General features: G+C 32.9%; 1 long non-coding RNA gene across 2 annotated transcripts; it reads right to left on the bottom strand.

Moving 5' to 3' along the window:
- Positions 1-248: 248 nt before the first annotated feature.
- On the bottom strand, positions 249-10,401 carry LOC127711573 (uncharacterized). Of its 2 annotated transcripts, XR_007986787.1 has the most exons (5): positions 10,279-10,401; positions 9,392-9,484; positions 5,477-5,650; positions 3,805-3,912; positions 249-453 (listed from the first exon to the last, which is right to left on the bottom strand). It is a non-coding gene; the product is annotated as an uncharacterized LOC127711573 (long non-coding RNA). The 2 variants fall into 2 exon arrangements; XR_007986786.1 differs by having other exon boundaries at positions 9,392-10,401.
- Positions 10,402-13,694: the final 3,293 nt, after the last annotated feature.

Raw genomic sequence — 13,694 nt, 5'->3', positions numbered from 1 at the left:
TATAGTTGGTTTTTTTTCATTGTTGGAGGAACTATAATTGCTCACTATCACATCATTTGAACTCTGGTGGATATTTTTCTCATTGGCAATTCAACCAAATTTCCTTACTTTTATATGATCTTTTAATTATATATCAAGAGTAATTGATCTCAAGAGTAATTGTGAATATTGTATTGTTTCCTTTTTACAGTTTTGAATGTATCTGTTTTCTTAAAACTTTCTTAGAACAAACATAATCTTCAATCTCCTTCAAAGTTCAAAATTTTATTTCCAAGGATTTTTATTCACATTCTAATTTCTTTACTTTCAAAGTCCATGAATGTCAAAATAAATGTCTTCTTTGTAAATTTAAATGTTGTATTTTTTGTAAAATTCCCATATTTGTGAGGTAGTCTTCTATGTCCTGTTTTCATGGTATTGGTTATTCTTCACCATGTTCACTGTGAATGGTAACTGAAATAAAATATTCATAAATAATATAAATTTAACTTCCATGAAGTAATGTTATAATAATTAATAGTCTAATACACTTAAGAGGTCCCAAACTGCCTACAAAGTATATGCCTATGACATATTGTGAGTTTTAGCATGTTAAATTAAATTGCTTTGCCGAGTGCAGCTGGATAGGACCGCAGAGGTCCAACCCTGAACAGTTGGGACAAAAATGGACACAATATTCGCACTTGATACAGGTCTGAATTTGGATTGTTATTAAATATTTGACAAATAATAGGTTTCTGACACAGAATAAATGTAGTCAAAGAACTAGAATTGGTTATATGATTTGAATTTATATTCATTTTTTTGCTTTTGTGCAGTACACTATGCTGTTGCGAATTGACACCCCTCCCCCAAATAATATTTGAAGAAATTTTTTTTTTTAATTTCGGACGATGATGTGATTTTTGGCGGTTGTATAAAAACTGCTGTCATGTCCATGTTTATTGTACTTTTTGCTGTAAGGTTGCTGTCAAATAATGTAAGCCTTTCCTTTTACTTTTATGAAATCTTAAAACAAAGTTGTGTGTGTACTCATATATCAATGTGCAGAAACAGTATCAATAGATTAATCAAACAATGAAGGAATTTTGATCAAACTACCATAGCCGTAACTTGGAAGAGCCTCTATTAAATACAAGCTGTAGGTTGAACCAGTATTTACAAAATTGTCAAAGCATGTTAAGCGTACAACTCATAGGTAACCAGTACCTCAACAAGACTTAGAGTGCACATGCTGACCATTTATTTTATGTTGAAATTCTTTAAGATAAAGGTAAAATTACTAAAAGTATCACAAAATCTTAACACTTTACAGATCTTTGACCATGAGGTGAAGGTCGGATAAATCCTATCAGACAGACATCTACACCTAACGATTTTTGACCTACTGCATGTAGGATTTGAGAAATGGACCTTGTCACTGATCAAAAAAGTGAAGAAGAAGTCAGGTGAACCCTTCTAACAGACATGTAGATGTTGCAAGGAACCCATATACCAAATATAGTTATAATATCCTATAACTCATACATGTCATAAGTGAGAAATTCACATGACAAAAGAACTATATATTTTTTTCAAGCAGTTATTGAACCATGAAAATGAGGTCGAGGACAATGGACATATGACAGACAGAATCTTTGTAACATAAGCCTCTGCAAACAAGATATGAAGTCCAGGGGTTGAAGTCATAAAACTTTGCTCAGTGCTCGGAGCACAAAAATCATGCTCGAAACATGAAATCAAACATTTTGATTGGTTGATTTTGGAGTATGAGTACAAAATCTGACTCAAAATTTTTATGACTTCAAGGCCAGGTCTTCTACCTTCTAAAATATAAAGCTTTATACAAATCGTTGACAATGCCGCCAAGAATAGAAATACTTATGGCTATGTTTTGACAAAAAAACATTCTGATCAAAAAACAAAATTGAAAGTGTGAAATAGCATTATATTATATAAATAATAATGTCCTTTGGTCTTTTAAATGACACATTGAGGATCATACCTCATCTTTTTATATTTATATGCTGGTTGAGCCTGGTTCATTGAAAAAGCTCCAAGGTTTATCCATGTACATAATCTGATTGCTATATGTTTGCAAATTCATTCTGATAATGCAAAATCATTAATTGGTTGATTTTTCTTGCTTATTTTAATGTCCAGTGGCAAATATTTTATGTATTCTAAATGATAACAACTTATCAATACATAATATAGGCCAGTCCGACTAGGTACACAGCTACTTTAGTACAAGTAATCTTGATGTACAGTTCTCAAGATGCATATCGAATGTACATCTGTAAAGCTGTATATTAACTGTACAGCTATAAAGTTTCATTTAATTTGGACCATTTTTCGGTTTTTCACATTTTTATCATTTCCATGGTAACGGCAGCCATCTTGAAAATTCCAAACCCAAAGTGCACATCTGCACATGGGGATTGTCATTATGGAGCAGTTTTATCAATGTATGTCAAGTCATCTCCGAGAACTAAGCTGGACAAAAAGTGTGGAAGAATAATTCGTAGAATAACAATATGTCCCCCTTTTATCAAAGGGGTGACATAATAATACGCAAAAGTCGATTGTTCAAAAGCGAATTCAAGGTATATTCTTTCATAAATTGATCGGAAAAGATATGTGGATTGGTTGATTGATGGTTTGTGATCATGATTGATCAATCAATCGATTGATTGATTGATCGTTTGATTGATTGATTGATCGACTGATTGACAGTTTGTAAAAGGTGAGGGGACATTTTTTTTCGAATTCTGCACTTGATTAATTACTTGTTTGATATCAAAACTTGATTGATTGATCTCTTATCATGATTTGATCACTTTAATCATGATTTGATTGATTGATCAATACTTTGTATAGCCTAAAATGACACATTTTGCATTGGTTTATTCCTTGTCTATACGTTTTGTGCTGTTCAGTGTCAAATATCTAACTCACAATTTTACACGTAAGATTGAGAAATATACTCTATTTCCTCTTCTTACATCAGAAAAAATGAATGGCGATTAAGGTTATTCTAACACTAGATTTGCTATTGCAAGCAATAGCGGAGGATGTCACCCCGTACTGGACATTGTCAAGGTAGTAGCAATCATTTTGAGTGTACCAAAATCAAATGGCACATCTATTATACATGCCTTTGATTCTGATTCCCCCCCCCCTTTTTCTCTTCTCATAGAATAAGATTGATGTCTATATCACAGCTACTTTAGTACAAGTAATCTTGATGTACAGTTCTCAAGATGCATATCGAATGTACATCTGTAAAGCTGTATATTAACTGTACAGCTATAAAGCTGTATATAAACTGTACATCTGTAAAGCTGTATATCAAATGTACAGTTATAAAGCTGTATATAAACTGTACATCTGTAAAGCTGTATATCAACTGTACAGCTGTTTAGCTGTACATATAAACTGTACATCTGTAAAACTGTTTGTAAACTGTAGAGTTGATATACAGCTTTACAGCTGTACAGTTAATATACAGCTTTACAGATGTACTTTCGATATGCATCTTTAGAATTGTACATCAAGATTACTTGTACTATTGTAGCTGTGTAAGTTTGAAATGTAAATGCTATGATAGTTTGAACTTCTGACATCTCAAGTGTGTGTGTATGGAGCAGTAGAAGGGGCAAAGTAAGGATGCCTTGATGCATACATTACATGGGAAAGTGAGAAAAATAAGCAACAGTGTACATGTACAGTTATACTTGAAACAGTTTTAGGTAGATAACATCAAATTATTTAAATTAACTGCAATTCTACAGATGAACTTACTTTGATATCAGTTCTTTTTTGCAGGACATTCACACCTACATGACATACATGTTCACCAGTGATATCAATCATTGTCAATACTGTACTTTCCTTTCATTTGGTAACAAGCTAAAATTGTATATATAAATAATTTAATCAAGAAGTCCAGACAAAAACTACATGTAGTATGAATTGATGCTCACTAATTTATACCTTTACTATATACTTTTACTTTTGAGTGAATTGAAACAAAATGTAAGCAAACAACAGAAAGAAGATCAACAGTTAAGCTTATAAAAAATTAATATAAATATATGTGCAGATTTTAATAAAAGAAAAACCTTTCAATGTAACTTGGCAATGGATAAATTTTCTGTCAAAAAGCAAAATAAACTTCAATAAACGGTTTCCCAAGCAAAGCTGGAAATGAACCCTGAACAGTTGGGGTAAAAATGAACACAATATTCAAGTTTGATATAGGTCTGAATTTGGATTGTAATCAAATATTTGACACATTATAGGGGGGAAATTTCTGGATCCGCCACTGGGTATTGAACCTTTAGATTAAAGAGTACCATACACTTAAACTAAAGTTTTTTGTCCAGAAACCAAATGTCTTTAAAGGACAACAATGTGATAGCAGTATACTGTGTAGCAGTATACGACCCCATATTGTGGTTGTATAAAAAAATTTTGTTCTTTTAAACTTTTTCATAATTCATCTACAAGAAATGTAGGCCTGTTTGGGATTGCTTGCATTGCAATTTTCCTTATAAATTCAACCTGATATAATAATGCCGGATTTTGATTGGTTGGTAACCAGAGTATTTTTCGTACATTCTTATCCTTTTTACTCTATTTCTGTACTAAAAATCTTTAGTACCGGACATTTACTTTTAATATTTAGTACTACTTCTTTACTTAAAAGTTATTGTAATATTTAGGTACGGTACCAGTATTTTACAGTACTTGTTTTGTACTAAAAATTTTGGTACAGAAATAATACCCACAGTGATCATAATATTCCATGTTTGAAAATCATAACTTTAAGAGATTTGAAATAGACAAACTATCCAAATGCTGAAAATGTAACGGTGTAATAACATGAATAAAAAACTGTAGTACTTAAATTTCAAGTACAAATCAAGTACTGTAAAATACAGGAACTTAATATCATGATAATTGTAAAGTAACAAAATGGTACTAAATATTAAAAGTAGATTTCCAGTACTACATAATTTTGGTACAGAAATAGTAGCTATGCAAAAGTAGCTGTGTAACCAATGTCAAGTTCTTTGACTACATTTATTCAGAAAACTATAATGTGTCAAATATTTATTTACAATCCAAATTCAGACCTGTATCAAGGAATCAGAAACTTGTCAACATTTAAGTTAAGTACTAAGGAGTATTATTACTACAACTGCACAATATTAATGACTTTACCATAAGTTATTTCTTGGTTTCCTTAAACTGACCTCATCACGAATATCAACAAATTGTTTACGGTTTTGTAAAAAAAATAATTTGTCACTTCTAACATGGATAATTTTCGACTTGCCCACAACAAGAATCAAAACTTTGAACTCTATGACCTCAAACTTTAAAAAAATCTTGGAAACTACATGTACATGATGTACCGAGTCTGACAAGAAAAAAATATTCAAATAAAGTCATCATTTTAATAACATACCTCTCATCACAAAATTATTCATTGACTACTGCTCCTCTGTGCTCATATGCACATAAATCAATATGACAATCTATGAATCCACTATATAATCTAGACATCAATGACCCAAATGAATTCTGTTCTGTTGCTTAGCTTCTCCTACTTCTCAAAGTACTTGTACTTTCATTGAAAATGCTAAATGAAATAATGGTTACAGTCTTCACGATGAACTGCTAAATCTACAGGCCCGGAGCTCAATTTTTGAAAATTTTTAGTTAGATTCTGTTGGCTGGTAGATATGATTTTTACAGGCCCAAGAGCAATATTACAAGCCTGGGCTGCCTGGGCTGCCACTCAGCGTGAAGACTGTGGTTAATGAAATGAAGTTATAATATCTGCCAAAATTGCCTTTAATATTTGATCCGGCAAAATTGGCTTAGTTTGATCTTTTAAAACTAGACCAACAAACTTTCCCTGAAAAAATAGAGGCTTCCAAGAGCCTCAGTCACTCACCAGTATCCACTGTGGTTTTGGAAATCATGTAAAATAACGTTTAAATCATAATAAATAGTATTAGATACCCCAATAATGATTGTGGCCAAGTTTGGTTAAATTTGGCCGAGCAGTTTTAGAGAAGATTTTAGTAAAAGATTACAAAAATTTACGAAAAATGGTTAATAAAATTGACTATAAAGGGCAATAACTCCTTAAAAGGTCAATTGACAATTTTGGTCCTGTCAACTTATTTGTAGATCTTACTTTGCTGAACATTATTTCTGTTTACAGTTTATCTCTATCTCTAATAATATTCAAGATAATTACCAAAAACTGCAAAATTTCCCTAAAATTACCAATTCAGGGGCAGCAACCCAACAACAGGTTGTCTGATTTGTCTAAAAATTTCATAGCAGATAGAACTTGATTATAACCTGGTGAACTTTTTAACCCCACGTCAGATTTGCTCTGAATGCTTTAGTCTCAGAGATAGATGTGTAGGACTCGGAACCGCGATGGTACTCCGAACTGCGATGGTCACGCCGAAGTGCGATGGTCCATGCTGATGTGCGTTGGTTAACACGCTGAAGTGCAATGGTCCATTGTGACACTAACTTGTTGTTAGATATGCTGAAGTGCGTTTGGTGGGTACGGTGAAGTGCGATGGTCTAACTGTGACGTTGTGTATACTAGCTAAATGCAATGGTCTGAAGTTGAAATCCCATTTTTAAATGTGGCGGTGTAGTGACTAATGTGCTAGCCTCGCATTTGGAAGACCGGGTTTTCTGGTCAGGTCAAAATAAAGACTTTAATTTTTAATTTGCTAATGTTTTGCTTAGTATACAACAGTATGAGGCAGAAAATAGACTGGATGGCTCAGATTAAGTATAATGGATTCGAGTTGGGGGACATTGTTTTTATAATGAGCATTCAAGTGCGATAAAAAATAAAACGGGTATAGCACAGCGCTCTTTGTAGTACTAACTAAGCAGGATACATTTAATTTTATCAAATATACTAGTAACTTGTTCTTGTCATGTCAGTAGCTACGAAATTTCTCACAACACTCATGCATCTATTTATTTAATAAATCATAACAGTTTTTAAGAAATAAAAACTACCGATTACATTTATGCTTGACATATAGTGAGACATGACGCTTGTTCTGTCATTAGCTTGAGAATTAGCTGATTTTTCGCTAAGCAGCAGAAACTGAGAATTACAACAAGTTGGCACCATTTGGGTTTCTTTTGGCCTAACCCATAGCAGAATATTAATACTTTAAACAAAATAAAATAACCAAGATTGCCCGTTTTCTTACAAAGCATGCTGGATTCATTTCGAGAATAAAACAAAATTATCTCTACTTGATATAACGAAAACATTGCTAATAATTAATTTATTATTTTAAAAGTTGTCCACACAAAATCATGTGATGTTAACTTGAGGAGAAGTCAAATTTTATATAAGACCAAGACATGCTCAAAACTGTTTGGGACTTAAATCGTTCGTTTCATTCTGTTTCCTTTCCTTCGTACGTACGAAACCTTCATCTACAAATCTTATTCTCCTGCCTGTGAATCCATTTGTTTCATAACGTTGTATTTGAAAACGTCACAATATCAAACGTCATGCAAAATCATCGCACTTCATCGAAAGGACCATCGCACTTCGGCGTGGACCATCGCACTTCAGCTTCCCCATCACACCTCCGAGTCCTACACATGTATAAGCCAAAAACTGCATTTTACCCCTATGTTCTATTTTTAGCCATGTTGGCATGTTAGTTAGCAGGAGAGGTCATCTGACACATATTTCTAACTAAATATCCTAATGATGTTTGTGGCCAAGTTTGGTTCAATTTGACTCCCTAGTTTCAGAAGAGAAGATTTTTGTAAAAGTTAACAGCGACGGACAACGACGACAGACGCCTTGTGATGAGAAAAGCTAATAAACAGCTGTGCCACGAGCGCATGATACACCCATCGTCTTGTGTGTGAAGTTTTATGCAATAATCATAAATAGTTTCTGAGATACAGCGCGACATGTGAAAACCCCCTTTTTTTACAAAAAACTCAATAACTCTAAAATAAAATTTTGAATCATCACCAAAAAGTATACAGATCTTAAGATTAATATAAATAAGTAGTGTAAAGTTTTAAGCAATAATAACACATGTTTTTTGAGATACGGCGCGACATGTGAAAAAAACACACCCCTGTTTTAGCTATAAAGTCTTGTAACTACGAAAGTTTAAATCTTATTTTCACCAAAAAGTATGCAGATAGTTTGACCATCATAAGAAACAACTATGTTAAGTTTCATTAAATTTGGATAAGTGGTTCTCAAGTTACAGTGCGACATGTGGACGCCAGAGAGACAGACAGACAGACGGCCGGAAGCCGGACATTTGTATAACATAATATGTCCCGTAAAAATTTTGACAGGCGTATAAAAATGACTATAAAAAATCAAAGTATTTAATCATTTTAATGTTCTAATGATCTAATCCATCATATAAAATCCATATGACCCTTGAATGAAGGGATGAACAAAAGCGGTTATATACATGTATAATTGGATCTCTGAATCTGTCATGATTTATAATGCCAATCTTTGGGCATCAACTTACCATCAAGTTATTTTAATAATCATGATACTTTTTGAAATTTCAAGTCATTCAAAAATGTTTAAATTATACCAAAAGTTGAACTAGTATTTGATATAAGGTAATATCTGAGAAATGGACTAAACAAGACAAGGTTTGGTGGTAAATACATGTACCTTGAAAGTTGTTATTGGCTTTGAACTAGCTGTTAGCAATTGGGAGTACTCTCAGATCTATACTTAGTCTTTTTAGTTTTAGGGATGTATAAATCTGCTTTAAAAGCCCTTTTCACACCAATATCCCAGCTAAGGTGGTTGGTTTAGCACCACAAACTACTAGTCTAGCCCCACCACAACCTTTTGAATGCGTCTGTCTCATGTCAGAAGCCTGTTAGTGTTATTCAGTGGTTCAGTTTGTCGTTTGTTGCTGTTTATAATATTTTGTTTTTTTGGTTCTGTTTTTTATATATTACATTGTATAAATTAGTCTGTTAGTTTTCTGGTTTGAATTGATTTACAAATTTGTGATTCTCATATAGGGTCTTTAAAACCTGACTATGCGGTATTGGCTTTGCTCATTGTTGAAGGATGTACAGTGACCTATTGTTGTTAACTTCAATGTCATTTGATTTCTGGTGGAGAGTTGTCTTTTCTCATTGGTGTAAACAATATTTTATTTTGAAAATAATTACGTAATTTAAACATTATTATCATTACAATATGACAGATTTATTAGGATTAATAAAACAAGTGAATTTACACTTTTAAAAATTCATCTATTTTTTCTCATTGGCAATCACCACATTTTCTTATTTTTATATTTACATTACATACATGTAAAGCAGACCTTTCATCTTCTCGAGGAGTCCACTTCCTATGTACAACCAGGGGGCCCAAACAGTATCATCATGCATGATTCTGAGTCAGCTAAAAAAAGAATCAAATAGATTATGATACAATAAATAAATACATAAATTACATAATAATTTAATAATAAATAATGAATCTACAATCATATTTTAAGAAGTGAAACATCATTTTAAATCAATAAATATCATATATTAAATTTCGATTTTTTTGTATCAGTGTCTTCTAATTTCTGGGTAGATAAGTAAATACGGGCGAGTTGGCAGACCTTTATTTTTTTTATATTCTATATTCATTTGGATTTTACCCAAGTTAGGCGAGTTGCCATTGTTGACAGGAGTATATTTTACGGATTTAACCTTTTCATAAGTGGGACAATTTTTTTTAAAAGCGGGGCGAGTTGGTAAGGAAGCCACCACTTGATTTTTATGGGGTGGGGGCTAGGATAAGAATGTTATCCTGCATTTTTTTTTTAATTGAAATCTCTGTCCTGCCAGTTAATTTTTCACTATTTTCGTTCCTGGTAATTCTTTACATAAATCCTAGCTTTTTTTTAACTTATAAGTTGACAGAACTCCAGTTCCGCATATTTTTCAAATAACACACCCCTACCAGTACCCCCCAATAAAACTCACATGGTAGCTCCCTTAACAAGAGTGGGATATTTTATAAAGGGAGGCGTGTTGTTAAAAAAGTAGGGCGTTTTGCCAGTGGGTCGAGTTGACTTGCGTCCGTTCTTGACAATCTTTGACTGATTTTCGGGTTTGCATGCGATGACATTTATAAAGTCAAATTTTTTTTCGTGAAAAGTATAGCACTAGCATCTTCTTAAATATGTACATGATAATATTTACCTTTCGTTGCGCTTTCCAAGTACAAAATATTGGGTACGTAATCCGTTAAGAGAAACACAACTTTCTTTCGTTCCCCGGTTTCTTCCAGTTAATCGACAAGCAACCCATTTCAATTTATCTGTTCATACTTTTTGACCCATCGGTTTTGAAAACCAGAGTTCTTTGTATTATCTATCATGTCTATCTGACTATAAAATATCTTTCCATTCTTTAAACTCAAGGATTTGTACAGTGACACTATACAAATCCTTGTTAAACTGTAAAACATGAATTCGGCAGCAGACGAGCGTCCATGGATTTTGCGTCATAGTATAAAAAACGGCAACGGAGAAAATATTTCCGGGTTTTCGTATTCGACGTGTCAAGCTTTCGTACATTTACGATCTTTTACGTATATGAGAGTTAGTCCGGAACCCGGTCTGGAATCAAGAATGGGGATTTAAGTATAGAAAATAATTACAAAAAAGTTCAGAAGTGGTACACTGAGTATTATATGCCTTTGTTATAATCAAGGATTTGTATACTCTACAAATCCTTAATAGAAGACTATGAAGAATCAGAGACATACATGTACATTCGTACATGTCTCTGGAAGAAGTGAGAATAAAGAAAAAACTAAATAAAGAATATTTAATTATTTATTTATTATTTAATCTATAACTTATTCACTTATTTTACATTTTGTTCTATTCAGAATTAAATACAAGACTGTTTGCCGAAGGGGGTGGTGCCGCGGAATTATTGAAAATTGACAAACGAGGATTACTCTTATCAAGGATTTGTATATTATTACTATACAAATCCTAGCTCTAATCAGAGAAGAGCAAAAGGTTAAACAGTAACTCAATAATAAATAAAATATAAACATAGGAATGCTCTTGGTTACAGAATTGGCTTAAGGAGTCTATCAGTCTTGGCGGAGACTTAAGGGGGGGGGGGGGGGGTCACTTATGTATTCATTTAAGTGCATTCGAAATTTTACTAATCGGACAGACCTTCAGTTAAGAATCCGTGTCAAGTTCTTTTGTAATCATGATTATTAGGAAACATCTTATAAGTTTTCCTACTGCCTCCTTGATTTACTCTATACAAGGTTCTACACAAGTATTGTAATAGCCAGTGCTACATTATCACCCTGATCGATCCTTGAAATGGCTAAATTTTGGACTTGATCTATTGGTCCAAGGTTAAACAGTATATTTTGTTTTATAATTCTCAACTTATGAACTTTGCTTGCAAATACTTTAATCACTATCTCCTATATTCAACGAAAAGCTCACCAGATCTTAGGGACGAGTCGACATCAAAAGTTCAATGTAGGATAATTCACTGACCGACCCACCCCCCCCCCCCCCCCCCTTTTTCACTTAATTTGGGAAAAATTGATTTGATATATATGTAAAATTGATGTTGGATAAACAAAACTTGCAGCAATTTTTACCCACCCACCCCACCCCAAACTATTTGATTTAAGTTTTTTTTTATCCTACATCGATCTTATGATGTCGTCAGTCCCTTATGTTATCATGTTTGTCAAAATGTCGAATCAAATCAAAATTTTACTTACTAAATTTGCAATTATACTAAGACGTAGGTTGCCACATGTTGAGCAGCCCCGGGAAGTTCCGAACTGTTCACTACTATCACTACTTGAGTTCATTCATGTATTTTGGATGTTCATGTTGCACACAGAGGGGAATTTAGTGCACCCTGCCCCTCCCCTTTTTGTGGGAAAAATTTGATTGATTGTATAGGGATTATCTCTTAAGCATGCAGAGGTGGATTTAGAGGGGGCCAGGGGGGGATTTGGTTGATTATATAGGAAATCACTGAAGCATGACCAGAGCGGGACCCTCAGTTAGGCAGTCAGTGGGCCCCACTTATGAAAATATCTGGATCCGCCACTGGCATGACTAGTGAGGCCTGCTTTTTAACAGTCAGTGCCCCACCCCCTTTATGAAAATTTCTGGATCAGTCAGTTTATGTGTAATGGTAAGTTATTGTTGTTTTATCTTTTATTCTCTGGCTTTTCTCGTTTAATTAGATTTTTGGTTATAAATTAATTTAATTGGTATCCTCTTTCAATTTCATCATTTACAATAGACCTACACCAAAAGGCCCTGTACTGTAAATTTCTATCTTGCCCAAAAATACTTTAAATAGTACTGTTTTCACAAATGCTTGCTTGAAACAAAACTTAATAAAATAGAAGCACTGCAGGTAATTTGCTTTTATTCCACACCAAAGGAGAATAAATGTATGATAAAGTTATAATGTTACCGGCATTATTCTACATATATTCTGAGACTATTATAACACTATGTTATAGTCTGAGGTTATAGTAGTCTCAGATGCATTGTATAAGGGCTTTAATATAAGGGCGGGTATAAGGGACGAAGTAATACCATGTGACTATTGCATTGGTTGTCGTGATTTAAACACGATAAGAGTGTTTCCTTCCCCCTAAATCTTATGATCCTCATTCAGTCATTGAACAGGATAGAAACTACTTCAGACATCAAACAATCTGAAACTTTTAAAGTACTTTCTATATGCTCATGTGCAATTTCTTGTTAGCATAGTTTTGTACTTGGACAGATAATCAGAATGATCAACAATCAAGTATTGACAACAGTCAGGTCTATTTCCATTAATTGGTCTCATAATTTTGAAGAAACCAGGTAATTTTAATTCAGCCTTGTACAATATATATATATACATCCAGTCATTTTTACTCAAGCGTTACAAATAAGGTTAAATGTTAGATTTTTATATTCTTTTAACTGCATTCATGGCAATTAATTAGCCATCCATCATTAGTTGTTTGTGGGAAAGACACCAATCACTCTTTGTATAATTCAACTTAATATTGTGAGGACAAGCTTTTAAAAATAAAATCTTTTAAAAAATATAAAGATTTTTTTTCAATTACATTTATTTCTTAATTTAGGCCAAATGAAATAATATGTGTGTTTCCTATTACATCTTTGAAAAAATAGGATAGGTAGGGGATTTTTCTTATTTTACAATTTTTTTTTACATTGAGTCTATGGGCTGATGGGAGAGAAATTCTGACTTTAACAGTGCCTATTGATAAATCAAAAAAACTTTAGGGTAGGCTATTTCTAAGCTTAAAATATAGGGTAGTTGCGGAAATAAGAAGCACACATATTTTTTTATTTGACCTTACATACAGGAAAAAGATATTTTTTTTAATTAACATTGTTTTAATTTTATATAATTTCACTCACAAGTTGACTCCTTTTCTAGATTTTTTTTGGAAGATATGTTTTAAAATGGTTGATGGAAAAGTACAACCATATCTTAAATTAAATAAATGGATGTTCATGATGAACATCAAGAAGCAATGAAAAAATTCAGTGTTTAGAAACTCACTATCTTTTTTATTATATGAA

Source organism: Mytilus californianus, unplaced genomic scaffold (genome assembly GCF_021869535.1).
Source record: "Mytilus californianus isolate M0D057914Y unplaced genomic scaffold, xbMytCali1.0.p SCAF_8, whole genome shotgun sequence".
NCBI lineage: Eukaryota > Metazoa > Mollusca > Bivalvia > Mytilida > Mytilidae > Mytilus > Mytilus californianus.
This window is presented reverse-complemented; position numbering and strand designations above follow the sequence as displayed.